The sequence below is a fragment of the Dasypus novemcinctus genome, assembly GCF_030445035.2.
Source record: "Dasypus novemcinctus isolate mDasNov1 chromosome 19 unlocalized genomic scaffold, mDasNov1.1.hap2 SUPER_19_unloc_1, whole genome shotgun sequence".
Taxonomy (NCBI): domain Eukaryota; kingdom Metazoa; phylum Chordata; class Mammalia; order Cingulata; family Dasypodidae; genus Dasypus; species Dasypus novemcinctus.
The window spans coordinates 802,350-818,925 of NW_026688134.1; the positions used below are offsets into that span (position 1 = coordinate 802,350).

At 43.9% G+C, this 16,576-nt stretch overlaps 1 long non-coding RNA gene and 1 other non-coding gene across 5 annotated transcripts in view; both read right to left on the minus strand.

Moving 5' to 3' along the window:
* Positions 1–16,576, minus strand: part of LOC101413383 (uncharacterized) — a 159,405-nt gene that overhangs the window by 142,305 nt on the left and 524 nt on the right. The window contains exon 2 of one of the 4 annotated variants that reach the window (XR_011648166.1): positions 14,519–14,647. The exons of 1 other annotated variant lie outside the window; for it this stretch is intronic. This is a non-coding gene — a long non-coding RNA (uncharacterized lncRNA). Of the gene's footprint in view, positions 1–14,518; positions 16,256–16,576 lie in introns of those variants that run through there. 2 more of the 4 variants (XR_011648165.1, XR_011648162.1) reach the window with 2 other exon arrangements.
* LOC131277432 (U6 spliceosomal RNA) lies at positions 5,804–5,910 on the minus strand. The gene has a single exon (XR_009184610.1). It is a non-coding gene; the product is annotated as a U6 spliceosomal RNA (small nuclear RNA).

Below are 16,576 nucleotides of genomic sequence, written 5' to 3' on the forward strand. Positions count from 1 at the left end.
AGTAGTAGGAATACTGGAATCAGGGCCAGAAGATTGAGGAGTGACGCCTGCCTCCAATGCTGACACCTCTGGTGACCTTCAGCAGCTGAGTCAGCATGCTTCAACCTCAACATAATCATCTGCAGAATGGGAAGGAGACTCCTTGGCCACGCCCTTGGGAGATACGATGACTTATTCATCACAACTTAGTGAATGAATGGATGCATTAGTGGATACACAAGTAAAACGAAAGGATGGATGTGTTCAGCATATCCTCTGTGCCAGACGTTGGGCAGAGATCAAGAGGCAGCAGAGTTTAGGGGTTATGACCTTGAATCCTGCAGTGAGAATTCTACCTCTGCCACTCATTTGCTCTGTGACCTTCTCAAACTCAAGGTTTCCTCATGTGTCAAATGAAATGGTAAGTGCATCATCTTCCCAGCCTGCAGTGAAGCTTCAGCTGTCGTTAGGGATCCAGAGACCATCAGTTGTGCACAGGCAGTGGGGAGATGGCCCTGAGACCCTGTGTTCCTTGTTCCCAGGGCACTGGCCTCCAGAGACTGTAAATGCCATTGTCTTGGCAGCTACTATTTCTGTACAGTCTCCAAGTGTAATTCAGACCTCGAAGAGAGAATCTGCAAATGAGTCCTTCTGTAAATCACAGCTGACCACACTAATCAGGCAGCTTGTGCCGCTTTCAATTCCAATAAAGCCAATCCCTATCACCCGACCCATTACACTGTTCCCCAGCCACCATCAGCGACTCTAGAAGGCGGATAGCTCTGGGGCTAATGATCTGAGACCCATGTCTCTGCCATGCCCACAAATGAGTTGTGAAGAACTCACAGGTCTCCACACTATTTTGATTACACCCTTTACTTCCCTGTCCACTTAGGCCATTTGATCCATCTCTCAGATTTAATAAAAGTGGCGTCCTTCCCATCACCCACCAAGGTGGGAGTCAGGCAGGAGCCCTGAGAAGTTTAAACCAGGCCAGGCCTTCATTAACTGGCAACATCAATATCATTTATCCCCCATGATTAACTTTTCAAAATAAACTTCACATCCAGGCTGTCAGCATCCAGGAGCCAGGAAGAGGGCTGCTCTGTGCAGAAAGATTAAAAAATCACACCAGCAAGGGCCTGGGATTTCAGAAACTCAGCAACTTTGCCGAGGTCCCTTCCTCTCAGTTGCTGATTTCATGCCAAGGTCTCTGACTGGCTCCACTTTTCCCATTCTGTCCTCAGGCTGACCTACATGCTACAAGACCTCAGGCAAAAAATGGGCTGGAGATACCACAAAGGGCTATATACTGAGGGCCCCAGGCAAATCCCCCTCTTACCCTCCCCCCCTTAGCAAATGTGTCCTTCTAAGCAGGGGATTGCATAGCAAAGCCTCCATTTCTGGCTTTTCTTGAAAACTGCAAGATCTGGTCACACTGAGCTCACTTCTTCAGGCAGCAGCAGAATAAACTGTATAGAAGCTGCCCCTTCAGACAGGTGAGGACCCTTCAGTTTGCCACAGGCCCCACAGTTTGCCACAGGCCCTACTGTACTGTGCCTGGCTTTCTTGTTTATGATGGGTCTGGCCCCTGGGAGACTTGAGTTTTGGTCCCCTAGTACAGGGAGTGGGTCAGTGGAGGCAAGACTGGCTATGAGAGGCGATGAAGGAAGAGGCAGGAAGTTGAGGCAATGGCCCATAGACCATTCAGAGGCGGTGAGACCAAAGGGGACACCTCTCAAGAAGAAGAGGAGACCACAGGTAGAGGGGAAGGCCTCATGGGGAATGAGGGAAAGACCAATCAGAGGGGTCGCAACCTTCCCCCACCTCGAATGCAAATGAACTGGGTTCTCATGAAAATCTGAGAGTGGAGGTGGGGTGGAAAGAGCACCAGGATGCGGGGCAGGAGAAATGGGTCCTTGCCCAGCACCATTAACCTGATAGGTCAGCCTGGACAAGTTCATTTGTGCCACAGTTTCCCCTTCTGTAAAGTGAAGTTGCTGCACTGGGTAACTGGCCTCCGAGCTTCCTTATAGCTACTTGTCACTTATCCCAAGGAGGAGGCTGAGTAACCAGAGGTCTCTGAGCTCTGTAGAGGGACAGAGCGACCCTCCGTAATATCTTTTTTTTTTTCATTAGAACCAACAATTTTATTATGTATTTATGTACCTTGACTGATGAGAAATTAAGTGCACATCTACAAGGAAGGATGTAAAGTTATACAAGACTAAATGGCTTTTATTAGCAAAACAGAAGATAACTGTACATGCCAATCAACTAGGAACTTTTTTTTTAGGTTTTATTTATCCATTTATTTTAATTCTTTTTTTAAAAAGATACATAGATCACAAAAAATTTTAAGTTAAAAAATACAAGAGGTTCCCATATACCCCACCCCCCACTCCTCCAACATCAACAACCTCTTTCATCATTGTGGTGCATTCATTGCATTTGGTGAATACATTTTGGAGCACTGCTGCACTGAATAGATTATAGTTTACATTGTAGTTTACACTCTCCCCCAGACTATTCTGTGGGTTATGGCAGGATATATAATGTCCAGCATCTGTCCCTGCAATATCATTTAGGACAACACCAAGTCCCCAAAATCTCTTTAGATGCCCCCCACCACCATATACATAACTCTCCATCACCTGAATCTGCTTGTTGATATAAATTAACATTTTCTTAAATTAGGTGAAGGTTTATTCTGTCCATTGTGCAGCTTCCAGTTATACCTTAGTCCAACCTTCCAGGCAACTGCTCCCTTAAGTCCCTCCCCAAAAGGAATTCTGAAGCTAGCCCTGAGCCCACTGTAGAGGGTTTGGACCTCAGTCTGTTTTCAATGCTGCCAGTCTACATTTTTCATTCAACATATACTCATTAAATTTGTTTTAAGCACCTTTCATATGCTGGCCGGTACCCAAGGTCCCAGGGCTGTGGTGTCAAAGGAGGTGTGAGGAGAGTTCTGTTACTGATCCCCACCCTCTGTCTCACTCAGGCTCAGGCAGAGAAAATGAGGGTAATGATCGTTTACTGAGACCTGCTGTGTGTCAGGCACTGAACTAGGCACTTTACCTCCCATTCTTCCACTGACTTTTCACAAGCCTGTAGAGATTCTATTATCATCCCCATTTTACAGATGAGGAAACTAAAGGTCAAAGAGGTGAAGCCTCTTACCTGAAAGTTACACAGCTAAAAAATGGTAGAAGATTAATTTGTCCAATCCCAGAGTCTTCGACTTCAAGTACAAAGACACAAAGTAAACAAAAACCAAAATTGCAAGACGCTCTGTCTCTCTCTGGTTTCATTGCATTTGGTACATAAGAGCATTTATCATACTGGTCAATGACAGTTTATAAGTCACTCTAATTTCCTGAAGAGCAAAGATAGGCAGTTCTTCCATATCCTTAGAACCTAGTAAAAGCCCCATATATAGCAGTAACTTCACACAAGTTAGGTGAATTGAATAAAATCTAATTGAAAGGAGTCAACTGGAATGAAAGAGAATCAAACAGAACCAAATTGAATTTAAATGAATTTAAGGGAATTGAGCTGAACTCTGACCAAGTAGAGGCTGAGATTATGGCTCAGAGAGATGGCACAAAACACTATCACCCCTTGCATGTTTTCCTTTCATTTTTTATTTATTTCTTATTTTTTTAAATACACTTTTTAATTTTTCTAAAAGATACTTGGATTACATAAAATTACATAAAGATATAGGGGATTCCCATATGCCCAGCTCTCAACCCCTCCCACATTTTCTCACATTAACAACATCATTCAGTAGTATGAAACATTTGTTACAATTGATGAAGACATTTTGGAACACTGCCAATAAGCATGGATTATAGTTTACATTGTAGTTTATACTCTCTCCCACACAATTTTGTAGTTATGACAAGATATATAATGGCCTGTATCCGTTATTGCAACGTCATTTGGGACAATTCTAAAGTCCCCCCATTCAATTCAAAGACAATTCAAAAATGCCCCCATATTACACCTGTTTTCCCTCTCCTTCCCCTCAGAACCTCCAGTAGTGAATGCCTTTACATCCATGATAAAAGTTCTTCCATTGCTAGAATCACAATACCTGTATAGTAGAATAACAGTAATCTACTCTAGTCCATCATTCATTCCCTAATCCTGAGGATTCTGGGATGGTGATGACCACTCCACCTTTAATTGAGAGGGGGCTTAGATCCCGTGGGACAGATGGATGGGACTATCTTGCTTGCAGTTGCAGATGATGGTCGTTGTCCATCATCATATCCTTGTTAGTTGTCTGGGTGAATCCAATGAACTGAAGAGTAGTTGTTGCAATTCTCTTGAGACTCAGGGTACAGCTGGCACATGGACAGACCAAAGATTTATGTCTCTTGGACATACACCTATCAACTCTACTACTAATCATAGGTTCAAATAGAAGGGGTAGAAGAGCCTTGTGTAGGGAAACTACAACTGAGTCCAACTCTGTCACACTGGAAAACATAAATTCCCAAGTAGGGCCCACTAGCAGGGCACCAAACTCCTGAGCTGTCTGCCCTGCTTATAGTGTCTGGAAGTCTCTGCTATTTGAGGCAATATTTACTTTAGCAGTCAATGAGATCCTGCTGAGATGTTCATAAGGATTACCTCTGGAATGACCTCCCGACTCACTTTGAAGCCTCTTAGCCAGAAAAACCCATTTGTCTTTACTTTACCCTTTTCCCCTTTTGGTCCAGGTTTTTTCCCAGTTGAATTGCTAGTTGGTGCTTGGTAGTAATTCCTTGGTGCCAGGGAGGCTCATTCCCAGGAGTCATGTCCCACACTGGGGGGAAGGTGATGCATTTATATGCTGAGTTTCCCTTAGAGAAAGGTCACATTTGAGCAACAAGGAGCCTCTCAGGAGGTAACTCTTAGGCACCCTTTAATACTAGGCTAAATTTCAATTTCAAAAGGAAAGTTTCATAAGTACATTCATCAGTATCAAGGGCCTGTCAATGGACCATCCTCCTTCTCTAGTCACTGCCCCTGTACTCAGGGGATTCTTGCTGTCTCATTAGAGAATGTGGCAGAGCTCCCCAGGATGGGAACTAGATTTTCTTTTGGTTATTGTGTGAATCTCCACCTGCTGTGACAATGTCCCATGAACATGTGAACACATTTATATGCCTTATATGTATGACCACATGAACTTCCTCCCATGTATCTCCCATCACTGATACCCCACATAAATGGTCCTCCCCTCCCACAACTGTAAACCTTCTGTCATCCAAACTTCTTAAAAAATGAAGCTAAGGAAATAACCAATTACTATTAATAAGAAAGTGAAATAACGATAGTTCAAAAAATAACAAATAAAATACAAAAAACTTTAAAAAGTTTGGAAAAATAATTAAAAATATAAAATTAATTTTTTGACATTTTGTCTTTCATCACTGTAAGATGTTATCTTGTATGTACAGTGACATTTTCTTCTGTTTATTCCCCTAGTGTCTTATTTTTTTCATTTTGTCTTTAAAGAAGCTTTAGGTTACAGAAAAGTCTCGTACAGAATATAGGGTATTCCCATATACCCAACATCCTCTCCCTTTTCCCCTTCTTGTTATAATAGATGTATAACTATTTAAACATTGCTATTAACTATGGTCAATGATTTGTATTATGGTTTACATTTTGGAACATGCACTTCTATAGATTTTGATGAAATTTAACATTGCCTGTATCCATCACTGCAAGATCATGTAGAACATTTCCATCACCCCCAAAGGTCCCCATGTTCCATCTATTCTATATCCCCCTTCCTCTCCCCTCAGGATGCATGGCAACCACCAAGAAAAATATGGAATACTTCATGAAGTTGTGTGTCATCCTTGCTTAGGGGTCAAGCTAATCTTCTCTATATCTTTCCAATTTTAGTTGATGTGCTGCTGAAGCAAGCACACCCCTTGCATATTAGATTTGTGTTAATCAGGATTCTTTTGGGTTGCAAGTGATAGAGAGAGACCTAACTCAAAAGTACTTCAATAAATATAAGAATATACTGGCTCATGAAATAGGGAATTCCAGGGTGAGTTCAGGATTCAGGGACAGCTGGATCTGGGATTCAGGGACAGCTGGATCCAGGAGTTCAGATGGAACTCTGTCCAGGAACTCTGTCTTGTTATCTCTCTTCTCTGTTTGGCTATCAAAATGTGACGGGAACATGGCCAGAGGCAGCTCTGAACTCTCAATGTCCGGTTAAACCACCTCATCAGAGAAGACATCTTTCCCAAGAGCTCCAGTAGAAAAATTCCAGGGAGGGTGTATTAGTTAGCCAAAGGGATGCTGATGCAAAATACCAGAAATTGGTTGGTTTTGAGAAAGGGTATTTTTGGGGTGAGAGCTAACAGATACCCAGCCACAAAGCACAAGTTACTTCCTTCACCAAAGTCTATTTGGAGCAAGATGGCTGCTGACATCTGTGAGGGGTCAGGCTTCCTGGATTCCTATGTCACTGGGGCTTGCTTTACTTTGACTTCAAGGTTCCTTCCTTCCTGAGGCTGGCTTCTCTTTCTTCTGTGTGCTGACTTCCCAGAGCTCCAGTTTAAGTCTCCAGCATCAAACTCCAAAATCAAAACTCCAACATTAAAAGCTCTCAGCTCTGTTCTTTGCCATGCCTTTTATCCATGAGTCCCCACCCAACAAGGGGTGGGGACTCAACACCCTAAATCATAACTCAATCATGCCCAGGTACAGATCAGATTACAAGTATAATCCAATATTTCTTTTTGGAATTCATCAATTACATCAAACTGCTACAGAGGTTCTGACTGGCCAGCTTGGATCTTTTTTTTTTTTTTTTAAGATTTATTTATTTATTTATCTACCCCCTACTCCCATTGTTGTTTGCTCTCTGTGTCCATTTGCTGTACATTCTTTTGTGTCTGCTTCTCTTCTCTTTAGGTGGCAACAGGAACCGATCCTGGGATCTTCCGGAATGGAAGAGAGGTGCTCAATCTCTTGTGCCACCTCAGCGCCCTGGTCCTGCTGCATCTCTTTTTGTCTCTCCCTCCCCTGTGTCTCTTTTTGTTGTATCATCTTGCTGTGCCAGCTTTCCCCTCAGGCCAGCTTGCTATGCGGGCCAACATTCCTGCACGGGCAAGCATTCCTGAGCGGGCGAGCACTCCTGCACAGGCCAGCACTCCTGCATGGGTCAGCACTCCACTTGGGCCAGCTCATCACGCAGGTCAGCACTCTGAGTGGGCCAGCACTCCACTCAGGCTAGAATGTTGTGCGTGCCAGCTTGCCTTCACCAGGAGGCCCCAGGAATCGAACCCTGGACCTCCCATATGGTACACGGGAGCCCAATCGCTTGAGTCACATCAACCTCCCCACCGTGGTTCTTGAACTCACCATCTAATCAGTCACTACAACCAGAGGATGAGACATCCTGATTAACTACACATGGCTACATGTCCACAGTTGTGGTTGGTGGGAGTGGGGAGTCAGCCCCCAACCAAGCCGCATGAAATGGGATTAGATGCCAAAAGAAGAGAGCTGGTATACTTCCAATAGAAACACGTCTTAAAACCCCACTTTTCAGACCTTCCCCAAGACAGATGTGGATGAAACCATTGAGCACCCTTCCCCAGCAACTGCTTGAAATAGAAACTGCAGTCTTCCTTAGAGCTTGCTGAGTCAATCTGGCTTCATTCACTTCCCTCCACCCAGGGATGTCAATAACTTGTTAAATTGATTCTGAATAGAGAAAAGATCACGGAGCCCCTCCTTCCTGTAGCAGGTGCCACAGGAAAATGATTCATTTTCATTCATCTAGAAGCCAAACCCAGGAAAACTTCTTCCCATTCAATTCTTCCAAAGGGAGGGAAGCAGTCTGGGACATGGCTCTTTCCAACTCTCTCTCAAAGCCAATGGTAGGGCAACTAACTTCATATCTTCTCAGAATTCTTTCTCTAGTTCAGAAACATCTATCCCGAGAGCCTTAAAAATCAGAGAGGATTCCTGACATGCTCATGTGGCTACAGGACTGCCATTTTGTCACACATTTTATGAAAGATACTTTCTTCAAAAATAACTAAGTTTTTAAAATGTAAGCATGATGGAGGACAAAAAACAAAACAAAAACACATTTGATTGTTTATAACTTTCCCTTCCTCGACCTGCTGAAGATAATTCCGTGGTTGCTTGTTTAGCATTCTCCTTACCCACAATAGGGAGAATTCTGTCTTATTTATCTTGGTTCCAGAGCTTTCATGATGCAAAACTGGGTATAGAAAAAATTAGATATATGAGGACAGTGGATTCTTGGTCTTGTAAAAAGAAAAAAAAAAAAGATGGAAAGAAATGGCTAGGGGGAGAGAGTCAAGATCCTAAGAAGCATGGACAGGGAGTGGTTCAGGAAAACTGCAGGGACATGAAAAAACAGTAATGGAAAAAGAGTTTTTGGGGAAGAGTTGCTAAGGATTACAAAATTGAGTCCCTTTTGATGTTCTCTGAGAGACTCCAGCAACATTTTGCATTGCTTTTGGTAATTTATTTTGCAGGATTATGCATACTAGTCCCATTTTTCCATATTTCTATTTATTTAACCAATTCCCTTTGGTGGACCATTTAGGTTGTTTAATATTCGTTGATGATTTAAAAAACACTGAGATGGATAGAGTGATGAGGCACTTTACCTGCCTAGGATGAGTGGATGAATGGATGGATGAATAAATGAATGGGTGGATGCATGCATGGATGGGTGAATGGATGGACAGATGGGTGGATGACTGGATGGACAGGTAGGTAGATGGACAGATAAATGGATAGATGGGTGGAAGGATGGAAGAACTCCACAGCTCAAGTCTTAACTACCTCCCTGTCCTTCATGATTCTTCCTTATTTTCTTGCTCTCTCATTACCGCTCTTACATTCTATCCCTTTCTTCCATCCTCTGTGCTTTTCAGCTTGAGAGGGCAGAGCTCCTCAGACCAGAAGCCTGTTTACTGCCCCTGATCTCACCTGTTTTTCTGGAATTTGGATCCTGGTCCCAGGCTGTGGGATATCCCCATGGTCTCCTGAACCCTGACACCTTCTCTCCATGTGTCTCACTTAGGGCTGCCAAGAAACACCTGCTATCTCAGCCTCTGCCCTTTGGAGCAGAGCCCCCCAGTGACAGGTCAGTGCCTCTACCATTGACAAGTCCACTTTCCCTGGGAGCCCCTAGATTCAAGGGAGGTAAGTGTAGATGGAAGATGGAGAGAGTTGAGAAATTGAGGATGCTTCTGAGAACTCAGCAGTGGCTGGGCTGCTACTGGAGATGGCATTCTCTTCCCTCCTTACAGGCTTCAAGCACTCTCCTGACAATATTTACTTTGGCATCTGCAGGAAGCTGGCAGTGTGTGCATGGTTCAGAGGAGGGCTAGGAGCAGGCTAGACAGGCAGCTGCTTTCCAAGTGAGCCCAGCTCCTCCCTGCCAGACCAAAGTCTCCTGCAAGAGGGAGGCTTCTCTTGCTCTCTCTCCATGTCTCTCTCATCTTACCTCCAATCTCTTTGATATCTCTTTGTATTTCTTTTCTGTTTTCTGTTTTCTCTTTCTCTTAACTCTCTGTCCCCTTTCTCTTTTCTCTCCATCTCTCATCTCACATTCTCATCAGCAAGGAGCCTGAGTGACCTTCAGATCAGCAACCCTCCCCTCTACCTTGCATATTAGGGAGGCCACATGGCTGAAAGATCCAGCCCTAGTCCACTGGGTCCTTGGAGGTTCATACGTGCATTTTTCCAGAGGAAGGTCCTTTACGTCTACCAAATTATTAAAGGGGACAGTGACCTCCAATAAGTCAGTGCTTAACAAATATTTGATGAATGAATGAATGCTTTCGGACAGGTCCCTTCCCTTCACCAAGCCTCTTTCACAAAATGAGCAGTTTGGACCACAGTAATGATTTTACAATTATACTCTCTGAAGTCTTAAGTCCTGGGGACTTAGAAGATGAGAAGGTGGTTCAGTTGTGAAAGGTCCTAGATGCTCACATCCACGTCCATCTAGGGGCTCAGTGTTCTTAAAAAATGCAACAGGACAGGTTTCATTTGCACAAATGATTCTGAAGCTTAAAAAAGGAAAGTGCTGCAGTATTTGTTACTCATGGTTGAAATTTATATTGAAATGCATCATAAATAGATAGGTATGTTAAAGCAAGTATAGTAAAATACTAATGGTAGGATTTAGGTGGTGGGTTTATGGTCTTTCATTGTAACATTCCTTCAACTTTGAAACTTTTCATAGAGAAAGACAGGAAATGACTAGGTCCTCTGAGGTCCCCACTCTTTCTTCAGAGTCCCTCTCCCAGTATTTCTCTTTTCCTCCCCTGAGACTCCTGACTAGAAAATAAGCAACAAAGAGAGAATGGACATGTCTGAATCAACAAGGGGAATCCAATGTGCCTGAAAAGAAACAAACAAGGCAACTGAGGAGGATGTCGAGAAACCAGGGTCTCCACTGCCAAGCCTTTTAGGGTCAGGAGATGGAATGTGATGACATGTCCGTCACCTGAAACAACTCATGTCCACACCAAGACAGACAATTCTGGGTGGCCTGAAGGATCTGACGATTGGCCAATCAGGGATTCTTAACCTGCAACAGGAGTGCTGCTTCTCAGGGTGCAGCCCCATGCTCCTTGCTTCCCCTGCCTTCTCCATCAACAGCAATACCAGTTAGCATGACAATAACAAGCAGCTGCTGTTAAAACAGTAAGTGGTGCATTTCCTGTGTACCGGCCTTGAAATCACTCAGTTGTTTCATCCTCAGAACAGTCCATCAGACAGATGTTCTATCAAATGCATACCACTTATTAGTTGTGAGATCTGGTGAGTTGGTTAGCCTCTTAGCCTCAGTTTTCACACCTATAAAATGGGGATGATGAAGCCACCTACCTCATTAGATTGTTGGAAGATTTTCTGTGCGTGCAAAGGTCTTGGCTCAGTCAAAAGTGGGAACTGTGTCTTTACAGAGGTCAAGTGATCTCTCTAGGTTCACAGAGCCAGCATCAGGCTTTCCTGACCCAAAAGCCAGCCTCTTGGCCATAACACTATGGCTAAAATCAGAGTTCTTTGCAGCTGAAAGCCCCAAGGGAAAAATCTATGCTTTCCCGTAATTAGATTAAAAGATCCATCAGGAGCATGTAAACCAGAGAGCTATAATCCACAGACGCCATTGCATTTTAAACAGAAATCAAGGCAAATGATTCAGATGGAGCAGCTGGTGGTTGCTGATGGCACATGCCATGCTGTCGGGGCTGAGGGGTGTTTGCAAAAGGCCGGTGACATTGCAATACCGCCTCTGAGAGGGTGAGCCTCTTTGTGAGATGTGTGCACACCACATCTCATTTTGTTTGCTGTAATTTTGAAAGCAGAGAAAAAGGTTGAATCTCTTGTCTCTGTGCTTCCTCAAATTGGCTCAGCATCACATCACCTAGGAGACTTGACAAAAATGCACATCCCTAGACCTATTAATTCAGACACTGCAATAAGGTGTGATAAAAACATTTTGAAGGCAGCAGAAAACCACCACACTATGTCATTTAATTCTCACAAAATTTCTGAGAGTTGAGATTTTTTTTTTAAAGATTTATTTATTTATTTACTTCACCCCCCCTCCCCCGGTTGTCTGTTCTCTGTGTCTATTTGCTGCGTCTTGTTTCTTTGTCCACTTCTGTTGTTGTCAGCGGCATGGGAAGCGTGGGCGGCGCCATTCCTGGGCAGGCTGCACTTTCTTTTGCGCTGGGTGGCTCTCCTTACGGGGTGCACTCCTTGCGCGTGCGGCTCTCCTACGCGGGGGACACCCCTGCGTGGCGCGGCACTCCTTGCGCATCAGCACTGTGCATGGGCCAGCTCCACACGGGTCAAGGAGGCCCGGGGTTTGAACCACGGACCTCCCATGTGGTAGACAGACGCCCTAACCACTGGGCCAAGTCCATTTCCCTGAGGGTTGAGATTTTTATACCCATCTTTTGATGAGGGTTCTGAGGGTCCGAGAGAAGAAAACTTGTTCAAGGTCACATAACCACTACGTCAGGATTAATTCTGAGAAAATTAATCTCCAAAAAAAGAAAGCCCCCCAATTTTAAATGGCTCAATAGTTAGGGTTGAGCAGTTCAGACACCCAGGGTCCTTCTGGCTTGTTGATTTCTACCTCATCAGAATCCTTTCACTTCATGGTTCAAAATGGGTGCTCCCACTCCAGCCATCATATATACCATCCTAGTCTTTGGGAATAAGTAAAAGAAAGAGTATTCTCTTATATTCACTTACTTTTATATCTCATTGGCTGTTAACTTACTCATATAATCATGTCCAGCTAGGGAGACTGGGAAATACAGTCCTTAGTCCTAATTCAAATTCAGAGATTCTCTTATTATAGAAGTCAGGACGAATGAGTAATGAGGACCTACTCATAGCCTTTGCCATAAAAGTGCCAGGTGCTTTATTATTTCTCATTTAACTTAATCTTACCAACGGCGGGGGCTAATATCTCCATGTTACTGATGAGGAGCTGAGACGAAGAAGAGTTACACAGCTTGCTTTGAAATCAGGATAGCCAGTACATGCAGAGATGGGTTTTCTTTCAATCTATGCTTTCTCCTCCTTATTCGGTGCTATAACACCAGCAGAGGGCAGGAGAGAGAACCCTCTGCTAAACAAGGCCTTCGCTATGGGACAGGTATCTATATTTTTATTTTTTTTTACTATTTAATGCATTTATTTGTTTTAATTTCTTTGTCTTTATTTTTTTTAAATGTTATGTTAAATAAATATGAGGTCCCCATTAACCCCCCCACCCCCCTCACCCCACTCCTCCCATAACAACAACCTGCTCCATCATCATGGGACATTCATTGCACTTGGTGAACACATCTTTGAGCACTGCTGCACCACATGGTCAATGGTTCACATTATAGTTTACACTCTCCCTCAGTCCACCCAGTAATTCAGCCTTGCTCCTATGCATTTGGGGAAAATCACAGCTTCCCTATCAGCCTGCCTTGGGAAGTAAAAGAGGGTGGCTTCTGTAATGTGAAACAACTCCCAACAATATTTGGGGGAAATGTCAAGATGCTGCATGTGTTGTGTGCAGGGATAGACCCCACAGACCTAGCTGCTGCTGCTGGAGACACTGTCTGGCTTGCTCAACCCAAACACTATTTCTTACCCAGTATGATTTAAAGTAGCTATCCTGTATTGGCCATACTAGAGATAACCCCAGGAGCCTAAGAATCACATGCTTCTCCTTGGATATCAATAACTTCTGCCCATTTGAAAGGGAATTTCCTTCCCTCAACCAGCTCTCTTCCCTGGTTTATGAAAGTAATTTTCAGAGGTGTTGCTTTTCCTTCTGGGATGCACAGAATGGACTGGACATGCATACACCCAGGGGCTATATTAACTGTCTCTTGTTCCCATTAAGGGCAAAAGAAGGTAAGAGAGGCATTATTGCCTAGTGAAGGGAGGTCTTGGCAAACTTTACCCATAAAAGGACAAACAGAAAATATTTTCCCTCTTCAGGCCATATAATCTCTATGGCAAGTATTGAACTCTGTCACTGTAGCATGAATACAGTCACAGACAATTCATAAATGAATAGCTGTGTTACAATAAAACTTTACCCACAAAAGCAGGTGCCAGCCCTATTTGGGACGTTAGCCATAGTTTTCTTTTCTTTTTCTTTTTTTTTTTTAAGATTTATTTATTTTTTATTTATTTCTCTTCCCTTCCTGCCCTCCCCACCCCCACCCCAGTTGTCTGCTCTCTGTGTCCATTCGCTGTATGTTCTTCTGTGTCTGCTTGTATTCTTGTCAGTGGCACTGGGAAACTGCGTTTCTTTTTTGTTGATCTTGCTGCATCAGCTCTCTGTGTGTGTGGTGCTACTCCTGGGCAGGCTGCACTTTTTTCGCAGGGGGTGGCTCTTCTTACAGGACTCAGTCCTTGCGTGTTGGTCTCCCTTACGTGGGGGACACCCCTGAGCGGCACTGCACTCCTTGTGGACATCAGTACTGCGCATGGGCCAGCTCACCACATGGGTCAGGAGGTCCTGGGTTTGACCCCTGGGCCTCCCATGTGGTAGGCGGATGCTCTATCACTTGAGCCAACATCTGCTTTCTGAGCCACAGTTTTCTGATGCCTGGCCTAGTGGTATACAAGCTGGCATCCATCAACATCAGCTGCAAGCCCCAGCTCACCCATCTTCTAGGACAGGATGGGGCAGGATGGAGATACCTAATTGCCTTGGGCCTCAGTTTCCTCATCTCTCAAATGGGATAAACATACCTACCCACCAAGACTAGAGTAATAAATTTTCTGTTCCCCAAACAGGCCAAGCTTGCTACCATCTCAGGGTCTGTGCACTTGCCCTACTCTTTCTTCTATTCCAAAATGCCCTTCTCCAAGATCTAGCATGGCTGGGTCCATTTCCTTTTCAGTCTCTTAAGTCACATGCTCAGAGGCTTCCCTGACATTCTTGTGCAAAGCGGTGAAACCTCCAGCCTAGCACAAGGAAGATGTAGAAACTCACCTGATTAAACAAGGTTGATTCTTTTCCAGATGTGGAAAGATGTGATTTCTGTGGCCAAGGAATTCCTCACACAGGGAACACCAGCTTCTTTCCTTTTCCCGAGTCCACAGACCAGGTTGCATGCAGGAGCTAAAGCTCAAAACAAGGGGAATCCACACACCCTTTTCTCTCCTGTACTTTTTAACCCTGAGAACATCCTGCTTCCATCTGAGTGACTATCTGGACTGACAGTTAAAAGAAAATGAAGGGACAACTTCAAGGCCCTTTGTCCAAGCCGAGAACACACAGTTTTGCTGTCTGGTGACCCATCCCCACTCTACCGACAAGGCTTCCATGAGTTGCTCAGAATTTGCCACCTAGATTTATGAAATCCATTTTCCCTGAGACAGACAAAGCAGTTTATAGAGAACCAATATCATTAGGTTAATGATTCCCCATAAATTATTATCCACACGGCCCAGCAAATCCTTCAAGTGGAGCATTCATGATGGAGGATCAGTTGTTGGCTTTTCACAATCCCCGGGACAATCCTGACGTAGGCAGGCAGTGCTCCCTAATAAAGGACTGCTTATCAGGGTTGGATCCTCAGTCTATAGTAAGCACAAAGCTGGCCACTTTGGGGCTCCTGCTGCAGCCTGGGTGTGACTTCTCCATCAGAGATGCCCCAAATGAACAACACGGCTGGGACTGATATCTCATTTCATTCTTGACCATGACTTTTCATTTCCCATTGACATCTGATTTATTTATCTGTTTATGAAGAAACCTGTTTGGCTGAAACTGACAGCAATAGGCATTTGATCAAAAAGAGTCACAAATCTCATCTTCCACCATCCTGAATTTTTATTCCTTCATTACTTAACAAAATAGAATTAAGTTAGGGAGGAAGCCTGCTCTTGCATTATGCACTGGCCTCATTTCATTGGTCTTTATGCTTCTTCCTGGTGCTGTAGCTTTTCCATGCTACCAAGTATACCTAGTAGGGAACAGTTCCATCTCTCATGTCTGAGGAATTTTGTTCTCCACTCTGATTTTCCCTGGTTCAGAAAGCTGGTAGAGGTGTGCAAGGGACATGAATTTCAAGAGCATCAGATCATCTTTAGCTAAGGTAATTCTAATTAGCCAACACTCTGGGAGGGTTTTCAACAGAACAGCAGAGCTCCCCCCAAATTTAACCTCCTTAGCATCAAGAATATATTTCAATTTGTCCTAAAGCTTTGCTCTTCCTTCCCCAAGAAGGCATCAAGTTCATGTCATCATTACCAAAATTAGCAGAAACTAATTGTCTTGCCAGGTGCCAGGAAGTATGTGGTGTTTTTACATATTTATCCCCATTCTACACATGAGAAAACTTGAGGTGCAGAGAGGATAAATTATTTGTCCAGGGTTCTCTTGCGAGTAAAATATAGAGCTGGGATTCAATCCCTATCTATCTACCACGAGAGCCCAGGTTCTTTAAAACAGTGTGATTCTGACTCACAAAGGGTATTTTCTTTCTCTCCAAGGAAGGAGGGAAAGTAATATCAACCAGGCACCTCTGAGATAGGCAGGTTTCCATCTTATCTCATTTAATTCTTAAAGTCCTACTATAACATATGCATCAGCCCAGAATGAAAACTGGGGTTTAAAGATATCAAGCTATTCTGACTCTCAATCCTGGATAACAATCATCACCATTTAAGGCACTGGTTTTCTGTGGAAACCTATCCAGACAACAGCTTCTACAGCAGGGGATCCCGCTGTAGAAGCCTAGGATGGGCTTCAGGGCATTCATGAATTCTTATGAACACCATAGCACACATGAATGTTTCTCAAGAAAGGTCCTTGGCTCTGATCAGACACTTGAAGGGGTTCTAAATCCAAAATAAGTTAAGAAACACTGGTGTAGAAGATGGGAAGCTACATAGAAAATGGTTTAAAAACCCTTGTTGACTTCCAGCTCTCAGCACTCAAGTACCTCCTCTGCAATCGTGAAAAATAGAAGACTGATGCCCGTCCACCTCTTCAAGGAGAGAGATAACAGGGGGAATGAAATCAGATCTTGTCACTCCCCTGCTT